Source organism: Anopheles darlingi, chromosome 2, assembly GCF_943734745.1.
Source record: "Anopheles darlingi chromosome 2, idAnoDarlMG_H_01, whole genome shotgun sequence".
Classification (NCBI taxonomy): Eukaryota; Metazoa; Arthropoda; class Insecta; order Diptera; family Culicidae; genus Anopheles; species Anopheles darlingi.
In genome coordinates this window covers 27,375,089-27,386,129 of record NC_064874.1, presented here as the reverse complement: position 1 = coordinate 27,386,129, position 11,041 = coordinate 27,375,089, and positions in this window count along the sequence as shown.

The following is an 11,041-nucleotide window of genomic DNA, read 5'->3' as shown; positions in this document are numbered from 1 at the left end:
GATCGAACGTCACGTTTTCTGCGCCCGGGGGATTGAATCGCTTTTGAAAAACCAATTTCAGAACCAGCTCCGCCGGTTCGACCGGGCCCGTTGTCTTCGCTCGCTCGAGAATCCGCAAAGTCAATTTAGTTAATTATAGAAACCTGTACTGACTCTGACGTGCTGCGCGTCACGACACGAAACCGCAAATGTAAAAATGTTTGGCCTAAAATCAGCTATCAGCAGGCCTCTGCCGCGACGTGGACCTTAGTTTCGTGGGTAAAAAGCTGTAGCAAAGTGTTCCGGGACCGGAACCGGAGTTTCAGGAGTTTTCCCTCTAGTTGCCTAGTTTTGATCAAAAAAGATATCACAGACGAAGTGTAAGGACGTGCAGACACTTGCTTGGTCCAATGTAGTCGCCGGACGAGGTGCGCATCGACCTGCACGGCACAAGGAGCCTGGGAACCTGGGAGACAGGGCACCGGGGGTGCTGTTAAGATACCGATATTTATAGATATGCTGCTGCACGCTGTACATCAAGTATCTGCGCACCCTTTCTGCTTACGCGAAAGCGTTGAAAACCATTCAAGTCGAGGCTTAGTAGTTAGTTATTGGTTCCAATTTACACACAATAGAGACGGTACGCGCTACTAGAACACTAGGTTACTACTACACGGTACGTTACACACTACACATCATCACAATCAGAAGCACACACCACAAGCGCACATGCACACGCGCACGTACACGCACTGAAGCAGAAGGAAAGCCCCTTGGCCACCGTTTCTTCACCGTATTTTCCTCAATCACGACCCGAACCCTAGAGAGAAATCTGGATTGAAGACGATACAGTTGAGGTTAGAAAACCGCAGGAAGTTTCAAGTGTCGATCGCACGACACAAGCAAGCACACATACACGCAACCCCCCAAAAAGTACCCCCTGATCGCTAGGACGAAAGAATATTTCAATCTTCCAACCATCAAAAACCACACATGAGGCGCACACAACACACACACAAACACACACATTGTGGATGTCAATCAAACTCGATCAACCTAGTAGGCTAGGTTGTGTGCTTGGGTTTTCCAGTTCGACATCTCGGCATCGTGTCGCTCGGCCGGGTACAGTTCTGCAAAATTGATTAGTTCTGTGATTGAAAATTGCACGACCAAGGCCCGGGCTATGTCAACCCCTATTTTCACACATTCATTTTCACGTGAATGAGGAACCCCGGGGGGGGGGGAGGTGTAAGGTCAATCCCATTCCGTACCACCGCCAGCCAGCACCACCAAACAGCCCCCTCCCCTCCCTAGTAACGAACAAAAGCAGTTCAAGGTAGGCAGAGACGGGCAGATTTTAATTCCAACGACGGAAAAGCTGTTATGTCCTCTGCCTCCAAATGGACTGCACTTCCGTTTTCAATCCTCCTATTGTTGTTCACTCACTCACTCACTGCGAACTGCACACAATACAACACTGGGACTGGGTAGTGGTGTCTTTCACGGGGTGAAACAAAAATCCGCGGAAAACAAAACCATAATTAAACGGTACCAGGTTGGCCAGGCACTGGCCCGCGGAACCGGAATCGGAAACGTGGAACGCGGCCTTCAAATCGTATCGTACCTCGCAACGGCGACAGTCGGTCGGTGGCGCACCGCTGGAAGCGCGTTTGTTATCCTAGGCTACGGCAATCACTACGTCAATCCTAGCTACGGAACCACTATTTTTGGACTGCTGCTGCTGCAACCTGCACTACGGAACGACACACCAGAAGGCTCGCCGCACAAGACGATGAGGAGCGAGATGGTTTCGCGCGCGCATCTACACAACAACTGCTGGCGGTGGCACCAGAACAGAGACGACGATGCACCGACGATGCAACCGGATGCAAACCGAACAACACGCGCCCGAACAAGTGTCCTCGGGATTCTGGATGGGGACTTCCTCCCAGGGCTCCCGTTTTTGGCCCTTTTTTCGGTTTGGTTGCCTATGCTATTGCAGGAGCTTCTGGTTGCAGGATGGTAATGACCGGTAGGGTCCGCACGGTAACACGGTTCCAGCGCGACTACCACGGCCCACCATTCGGTCACAGGTTTCGGCCACAGCATTTGGCGTGTGGCGCTTTGATAAGCGAATCTGTTTCTTACCCCCGCACACACACCCCTCCCCCCGCCCATATTAAGTGCTGATCGGTTCGTGCTATCATCAGGTGCCCGAAGCGCCTTAGCGACGCGACCGCCTGTAGCTATATAGCAGCCCTCACGAACCGTCCGCGTTTGTTGATAAAACACCTAGCCGAAGGTCCTTCAGCCTCTCTTTCGCTCTGCTCGCAACGCGAACACTCGCATACCATCTCTTTCTACCGGAAGCAAACGACGAAACCCGTCACGACGAAACCGAACGACGAAAGCTCCACCGACCCATGGCAACGTGCGATGAAGAGAATGAAGGCAGTGCCTGCTGTGGTTAGAAAGGAAGGACGAACGTTCGTTAAAAACTGAACGAAAGCTTGCACGAAAGCTGGAAAAATCCGACGACGACAACGACGACACCGGATTCAACTGGTGGATGTCCGGCCATTCCACCGAACGTGGACGATACTACGCGTAGTGACCAGCGGGATGGATGTTTGCGGAAGCTGGAAGGCACAAAATGACGCGAGTACCGTATGCGAAGGACGGTGTGTTGTTGCGTACGTGTCGTGTCGTGTCAGGTCAGGTCGATTCGGAGAGCTCCAAAAATAGCAACCAACTGTACCAGCCTGTACGTTCCGGGAACGCACGTACGCAGGGATGGACCCGGCAGGAACCCGAGCGTGCCGAGCCCGGACATAATGTACACCAACGGTTGTATTGTTTGTAAGTGAAGGTACACATCAGGGAGCGGGTTATTGAAATCGCGCTCGGACATGCTGCATGTTGTCGTGGATCAGAGATAACAACTGCCCCAGGATACTCGCGCGCGCGCTGGATGAGAACACTTCTACGAGAGTCACCTGAAGAGCTGAATCATAATAGTTTAATCTCGAATCTCGACGTTGAAATCAATATTTGAATACTGATTTAAAACAACTTATATTACCATAAAAGAGACAAACAAACTGTAAACAATTCCAATCGAAGATTATTCTCATCCCTTTCCTCATCCTTTTTGAAACACGAGCACCTCCATGAGTCCCCTTTAGTACCGCCATTGTGGCTCACAGTCACATTGAATTACCAATCCCGCCACAACAAATTCCCTCATTCCCATCGGAACAGCATCACTAGTACCAGGAACCTCAACTTGATGACTTCCATTTCCCACTCCAAAAGAACGGGTGTGTGTGTGTGTGTGTGTACGACTTATCTTATCATCCTCGCAGGCCACGTATCGTATCCCTGCGCTGCGTTACGAATGTGTTTTCCGACAATTTATCATTCCGGTTCGGGAGTTCGGGAGCATTTGGTCCGTCTTACGCCCTTCTCCCACTGACGTCTGCACCTGCACGGTACGCTCGCCACTCATAAAACATCACAGAATGACATCGAAAACGAACACACACCCATACACACCCATACGCCGACCACCCCCGTTACCATCAAATCATTTCGAACGACGGACAGTTTTCACAAAATTTTCAAATACGACGCAACCACCCCATAGCGGCTCCCACTCGGGAAGGGTATGGTGCTCCAACAGGTGGTACTTCCGACTTCCACTGCAGGACGCTTTTTCCACCAGACAAGCTTCACACAAACACACAGACACACACACAGAGCGCCGCCACACGGGATCGTATTTTGTCGAAACGAGATAAAACAAAATTCCATCCCCCTTTCTCAGGACCGAAGGATTAGGTGGCACCCAACCGCCGCTGGCGACGATGACGACGATGATGATGATGATGATGCTGTGGCGTTCCGTTGGCACGATGGGATCCCACCGGTCCGGGGCCTAGGGATGGAAAGGGGAAGTAAACACTCTTAACAGCTGTAACCGTTTACCGTCGACTTCGTTTCGGCGTTGGCGACTAACCTGCCCGCCAACCTGCTTCTGAACCGACATGAATTATGTTTCCCAAAAAAACCTCCGACACCTTCTGTGACTACCACTTGCACCACCAACCCACTTCCACGCTTCGGATAAACCCATTACTCCGAGGGAAAGGTGCAAGCGTAATGCTCCAATCCAGTACCGTATGTTCCATGCTACCATGCGGTTCCTCCGTGCTTCAGGGGCGGGGAAAAAATGCCCCAAACCAAGCATCCTTCCGGCTCTTCCACGAACGAACTCAGTGTCGGTGGCTGGGAGATTTTGCCCAGGAGTTGGCGCAGATATACGCGCGCTGGTGGATAGGCTGGTTGACTTCGATAACTGACAGGTGAGGCGAAGGTAATGGGCTGGAACGGTGGTACATCATACACGCGTACGTCTGAGCCGCACGCGATATCTCGGCCTCAAGTGAACAGCCAACGTACGATCGGAGCGCGTTTGCATATCATTCGTTTCTGTTCCGTTCAATATTTGATCTGAACACTGATGTGCAGGCAACAGCAGGCAAGTGGACAACGCGGGCGGCAAAAACCTGACAATCGCAACGCCATTTTGAGGTCGATTTGCCGAACAAAGGAAAGGAAAGAAGTCGTTTAAAGACACGCTTCGAATCTATCTGGGTCCAGGGTGGCGTGCGTGGCGTTCAACTTTCTGCTCTCGCTCTCTCTGTCTCTCTCCCTGTAGTGCCCACGGAAGTGTTAGCACAACAATCCCGCAAGTCTGGGTGGTTAGGGGAAAGCGCGTAACAAACTGGTAAGCCGACTTGGCCCGAAGTGGGCTTGCGGTGGCCGCTTGTTGATGTTGAATGTTTTGATAAAAGCCCTCGAGAGAGCGCAGATACGAAGCGCTGGTAAGCATTCGATCCTGCTCTGTTGCTCGAGATGCCTGGCATGTTTGCCTGGCAACACCACCAGGACCCCGATATACTCCGTCGACGTCTGTTCTCCACGGAGAACGCTTCACGAAGCCACAATAAACACACACGCACACATCCATGGTGTGTGTGTGTGTGTGTGTGTGTGCTTCTACACCTAAACCCAACCGACGTGGCCAACCGCTAGTGGGTTGGTGAGATTTTCCGGCTCAAGCACACTGTAGCAAAATAGATTGGCCTGACGCCTTCCATGGCTGCTGCTGCTGCTGCTGTTGTTGCTGCTTGTCGCAAGCATCCTTTCGCCTGGAAGTTGGTTGCTGAAATGTACTTGAACCGTCGTGCTACTCGTAAAGTACCAACACCAACAGTAAAAGGGACCGCTTCATCACGCTTAATTTCGGGTTTCTGGGGCAGACCGAACATGGGTCCACAGGGGACAGCCAGGTCACACCATTTGATGATGATGGCAATTGAAAGTTGCCATCTTTCACCACAATTCAGCGGCCTCGTGAACGGACTGTTGCTGACAACGATCATGTTATCATTCCCTTTTGGGTGGAGTCGGTGTCGAGATAAAAAGAGGGTTGCTTGTAATCCTAGCTCACTCACGATGTAATCCTCAATCGCATGACATCTGGCATCGGGGGAGTCACAAGTGCTGACCGCGTGCCATGGTTTTCCACGTTTCCACGTGAATCGCGCCCCCCGGAACGGAATTCCTTTTTTTTCTTCTCGGTTTTTTTTTTCTGTAAAACCCGGACGGTCAACGCCAACGGGCCGGGTCTTTATTGGAAAAGTTTTGCTTGCATCACTTAAACGGTTTTGTGGGCTGCTATACTGCCACTTGCGTGTCGCAGACCACGGAGTCCTGTGAACCTTTTAACCCACGTCCCACGGTGGGGTGCCTTTGGGTTATGGACTACTCATCATCATCCGTTCCATCGGGCGGATATTTCTTGCCAGGAGCATCGGCGGATCCATAATCAACACACAGACACACGGCCCTGAGTCGGAGTATAATAGATGGCCTCATGCCTGATGGCAGTTCAATCGCAAATCGTTCGAAACTCTTTTGTTTTGCTTTCATTTTGCAGTGTAATGCTTTTGATTGGGCATCAAAAAAGGGAAGGGGGCGAAGGGATAATTGGTTTTCATTCAACTTCGGGGCGCTTTGCAGACACAAAGAGCGCGGGGCATAAAAGCGAATCCAATGTTATCATTCCCACCGATTCGGTAAATGTTTTGTAGGCCTTCACTTTCGATAAGTAATGTTTCAATCAAAATGTTGCCGCCTTCTGTTGAAACTTTGCATTTGATTTTACAGGTTTGTGCTTGAACTGTGTTATATTAATAAAATTTTACAAAATAGATGCATAACATGACGCCAAGGCCTAAAGAAGCACAGAAGCTGAGCGGAATGTTATGCTCCCTGATCACAACATGGCGCACTGAATGCATATGCATATGTCAGGTTTCAACCCTGGCCTTTGCATTGATATCATATGCAGCGCCGCATCCAGAGAGCATCACTACTATACAATAGAATCTGGTAACAGTATCGTGGGCTAGACGAGTGGATAATGGTTTTTGTTTGCGTTTTCCAACGCAAACGAATAGCGAAGGACACTTAGCTGGAAGTGGCAGGTGCAACTGCTTGTTATAACAGAAAACTGAAAAAATCCCATAACAATACAATACAATACAATATTTCAATTCGTTTGTTACTCGAACATTTTATTCAATTAATCAACTCAATTCCATATCGACTAAGAGACAATTAGTCTCACTCAGATCACATTGCAATCGTATCCTGCATTAATGCGATCCACATGATCGGTAACGCCTTCCATTCTCCTGCCAGCCAGTAGGGGCTAATGTGTTATAATGTTACTCTTATTAGCAAGCTAATAACCATCCGGCAAAGATACGATACTGTTGGGTCTCATTGCTGGTTGCTCATTGCCAATGACTCGCTGGATATGAGATATCCTTCCGTTGTGTCGACAAAACAGAACAGAATGGCTGTCACTGGTCAGAGCGTGGTTAGCCGAAACCATATATCCAACAGTCGGCCACAGTCTCGCCCCTAGTATGTCCAATGGTCCATACATTCTACGGTACACACATTATGTCTTTAATACGCACAACAAGCTAGCCGAGAGCCTGTGGCTCACCGTTGGTTCCGTAACAATGTCGACACGTCGAGAAACAACTATGCCGGCCAGCAAGATGAAACAACATGAGAGTGGCGAATGAAAATGTAATTTATTAAATCTTAAGTGGTTGCCGTTTCCCTCTTGAAGCATGGTAGTGCTACTACTCGCGTCCCGCTGTCGGCACGACACATCGTACACGGAGCCGGCACAATTACAGTCGCTCTGTGCTTGCTTCCGTTGGCAATCCGGTCCGGGGTTTTCCAACAGCACGTCGGGGTTTCCCCATTTTTATCCTTACAGGCGTATAGCGGGTAGTTTTATGTACCATAATGGCACTATGCATTAGAACTGGAGGAAAACTTTGGCAAAAGTATGAACTCTACAGCTCTTCATGTATGAGCCTTGATGTCGCCGAAATGCACATTGTAGTTTCTAGTTTTGCAACAACTGCGGCACAGATTGCAATTGCATTGCACCGTGTTAATTGGTTTAGCGAAACATTTTTGTAACAATAAAACTAAGAGTAAGTGTTCAGAAAGCACAAGTTTTTGCCTCAACGACAAACGAATATTTCCTTTGAAAAAAATCGTACATTGAAACAAAATCACTCTGAAAAGAAAAGCAGCAGCAATTTATTTTACAGTGCTCTGTCTTCTGTAGGATTGTGTCTCCAGACGTTGGAAAGCGAGGTAAAACTTAATGAGCTTGAATATATTATGTTTATTAATTTTTTAATAGTTCACCAAAAAACAAACCTGTGCGATTTTCCTAATATCTCAACTAGTCGATTAAGAGGAATTCATTAATTAGCTTTTGCATTTGCATTACCAGTAAAAGAAACAAATGGATGCAAAGACCATTATTGGAAAATCTACCACTAAACCATAAAACATAAAACACAATTTCGAACACTTCCAATAATTTGTTTGCTTTTCCAACCCCAGTTTCGGAACCATTTTCACGCCTTTCAAAAAGGTGAACCCTGAGAAAAACGTTTTTCAGTGCATTTTCCAAAGGAATAGATTATGCTGCTGTGGTTCAGCGTTAGTTTTTCGTTCAGCATGAGCTTTTCCCTTAGCCGAGACACATGATTGAAAGCGCTCGGCGAGAACTCAAGCGCGCTCTTAATTTAAACCTTGCTTCAACGCGCCCTTACAGAACCATGAGCGAAATAAATCCAGGGGGGGTTTTCACGTTTTCAGTAAAAAAATCATTTGAGAGAATAATGCACTTCTTTTCCTTTTCTACATAATGCACACATAAAATCAAACGTTCGATACTTATGCCGCATGCAACCACCATAAGTCTACACCAAAATAGAGTTCCAAAGCTACAGATTGATCGCATTGAAGACCCTGCATCGTGCGCACATTGCGACACACAACGGTGGGGACGACCGGTTCAACCGAGGCACCATGATCGGCATCGCGCCATTCGCCGGTCGTCTTTCAAAGAGGGAAGCTCGAGGAGTGAACGTCAACGATCGTGTGCTCGGTGAAACGTGCGTTAAACATAAGTGTACGACATACCTTCTGAGTTCTAGAGTTCTATATTACAATTTAAAATTTATCCTGAAAGTTATGCTCTCCGATTGATCGCGTAGTTCGCTTGAATAAAAGTTAGTGATCAGACTTGAATTTATGTGAGTTCGTGTGCGTGGTTCGTGTGTTTGTACCTCGAGAGCCCTTCAATGCTTGGATCCGTTCAACAAATGATCGCCGCGAGCTGGTTTTCAGCTCGCTCTGTCTGCGGTGCGGTGCCGTGATTCGTAGAGGTGTCGCGCGATCAGTGATTCGTTCGGTTGCGTGCATATCGCCGAGATCGTGTACAAGAGAGCAACAAGCCGTGTTGTTGCAGTGAAAGGCGTCTTTTACGATCGATCCACGAATCCACAATGGGCTAAAGTCACTCTTTCGCTAAGAACCGTGCGGATCCATCATCGTTTTGAAAAAGAAGCTGCTTGATAACCGATTGATTGCTGCTGTAAACTCTTTCCGATACCCCTTTGCCCCTTACACAACATTGTGCTACATAGCGTTTCGAGCGTCTTGACACCGTCGGATGGCCGCTGACGCTGACTTATGAGCATTAAATCATGGCCAGCGCGCCGAGCGAACGACCATTCCGGTTTACCGTTCCGCCCAGAGGTCAGCGCTGTAAAATTCCAACCGAAACCTCCTTCCCCACGGGAATCTATCGACAGCAACGCCTCGCCATCTTCCATCACACGGACACTAATGGCGGATAGTGCGGATGGGTCCGGATGGGTGAGAAACGTGAGAAGTGACCGACCGCGATAGGAAAGCTTCTTCTCCTTGTTGACACCTTTTTACCCTCCCGATGGATGATGGATGAAATCGAGAAAACGATACCAACAGAGAGAGAGAGAGAAAGATCCGATAACACCGCACCGCCACCCCGATAAGTGAAGTGAACAGAAGCGTTTACCACCCTCTCCATGCGCAATAAGGAAAAGTGGTCTCCCCCCAAATGTGGCGTCGCCGCTGCCATCGTTGCCTTTTAGCACCCCTTCCTCCAAACCAACCGCGATCGGTACCGGCTATCGGGCGGCCGTGGCACCGACACCGGGATTGAGATCTCAATTTCACTCCGTTCCAAGCCGGCAGCCAGCCTTCGGCCGGTTGGAAAAACGGCCGCACCATCACACGATCTTGCCGCTGGCAAGGCGTTTTCACTTTACAACACTCCTATGATGCCTCCCCCTCCTCCTCCTCCTCCACCTTTTCCGTTTCTCGTGTCCACCGGGTGGCCAACATATCACCATATCGAGTCTCCGCGCCGTGTGCGTTTTCTCTTATCGTTTGGGACCGGGTTTGGATTTTACTTTTTTTTTACAACCACCCCACCCTCTTCTCTCTCCCTCCGTACCGTACAAGCTGACCCAGAGGAATTCCTCGCTAGAGAGAAAAAGTTTTCCAGCCCCAAAACGGCCATCATCGGCCAGACGCATCGCCGAAGATCCGCGGCAATGCCGAGAGACCCTTGTAGTGTAGCTTTCTCAGCAGCAGCAGCAGCAGCAGAGTTTTGGTCTGGCAGTTAATGATGCGTGTGAGATCAAAGCTGTTGTTCCAACGTCCAAACAATCAGCAGCAACAATGTAACACTCGCAAGCCGCTCCACGCACTTGAAGGCAAGCGAAGGTCCAAAGCAATCTAAGCAGGCCAAGCTCACCCAAAGCGCATTCTAAGGGCGGCCTACTTAGTAGCTACTTATCGTGCTGCTGCCAATACAATCCCCGGCAGCACGGGAGCCAAAGTATCTTGATGTCTTGGGTTTTTGATTATTTAACTCAAATTAACCACAACAATACCACCGCGATGATCATCATCGCTGCTAGGGAATTGGTTCCATCATTTCACCCTCAAGGTCGGTTGCGCTTCACCTGCGCGCCGAACCCCTAGCTAGCTTCACCGCTAGGTTCAATCAACTCCGAGTGAAAACTTGTAAATCGATTTAATTAACCATTTTTAGCCTTGTTCCAGCTGCAGGATGGTTTTTTTTTTGGAGTCCGTCTCACTCCCGCCACACAACACGTCGTGTCCGCCACTCCAGACCAGACTACACTGGTGTGTGTGTGTGTGTGTGTGTTCGTGCTTGTTGAATTACCCTGTACAAACGGTGTACCGGGGGAGTTCAACGGATAAACCCGCGGCAACTGACGAAAGCAACCGCAGTGATTCGCACCGTGATGCGAGGCCGGATGCGTGAGTCAAATGTTGGACGGCGAACGACACATAAACGCCCGTCTAGCCGACGTCGCGACGCTGGCTGACTAACTGCAGAGCAAACTGCTTGCTAGCGTACTGACGAATCAGCGCCGGAAGTGGTCAATAGTGGCCAGCCAGCCAGCCAACCAGCCAATCGCTTGACACTTGACAACTTGGCAGCAGATTAGACAAAGCGCCTCTACCGGAGCTCTCGGTAGCTGGAGCGAATGGGGAATTGAATAAAATTATTCCAGACACACAGTCACTC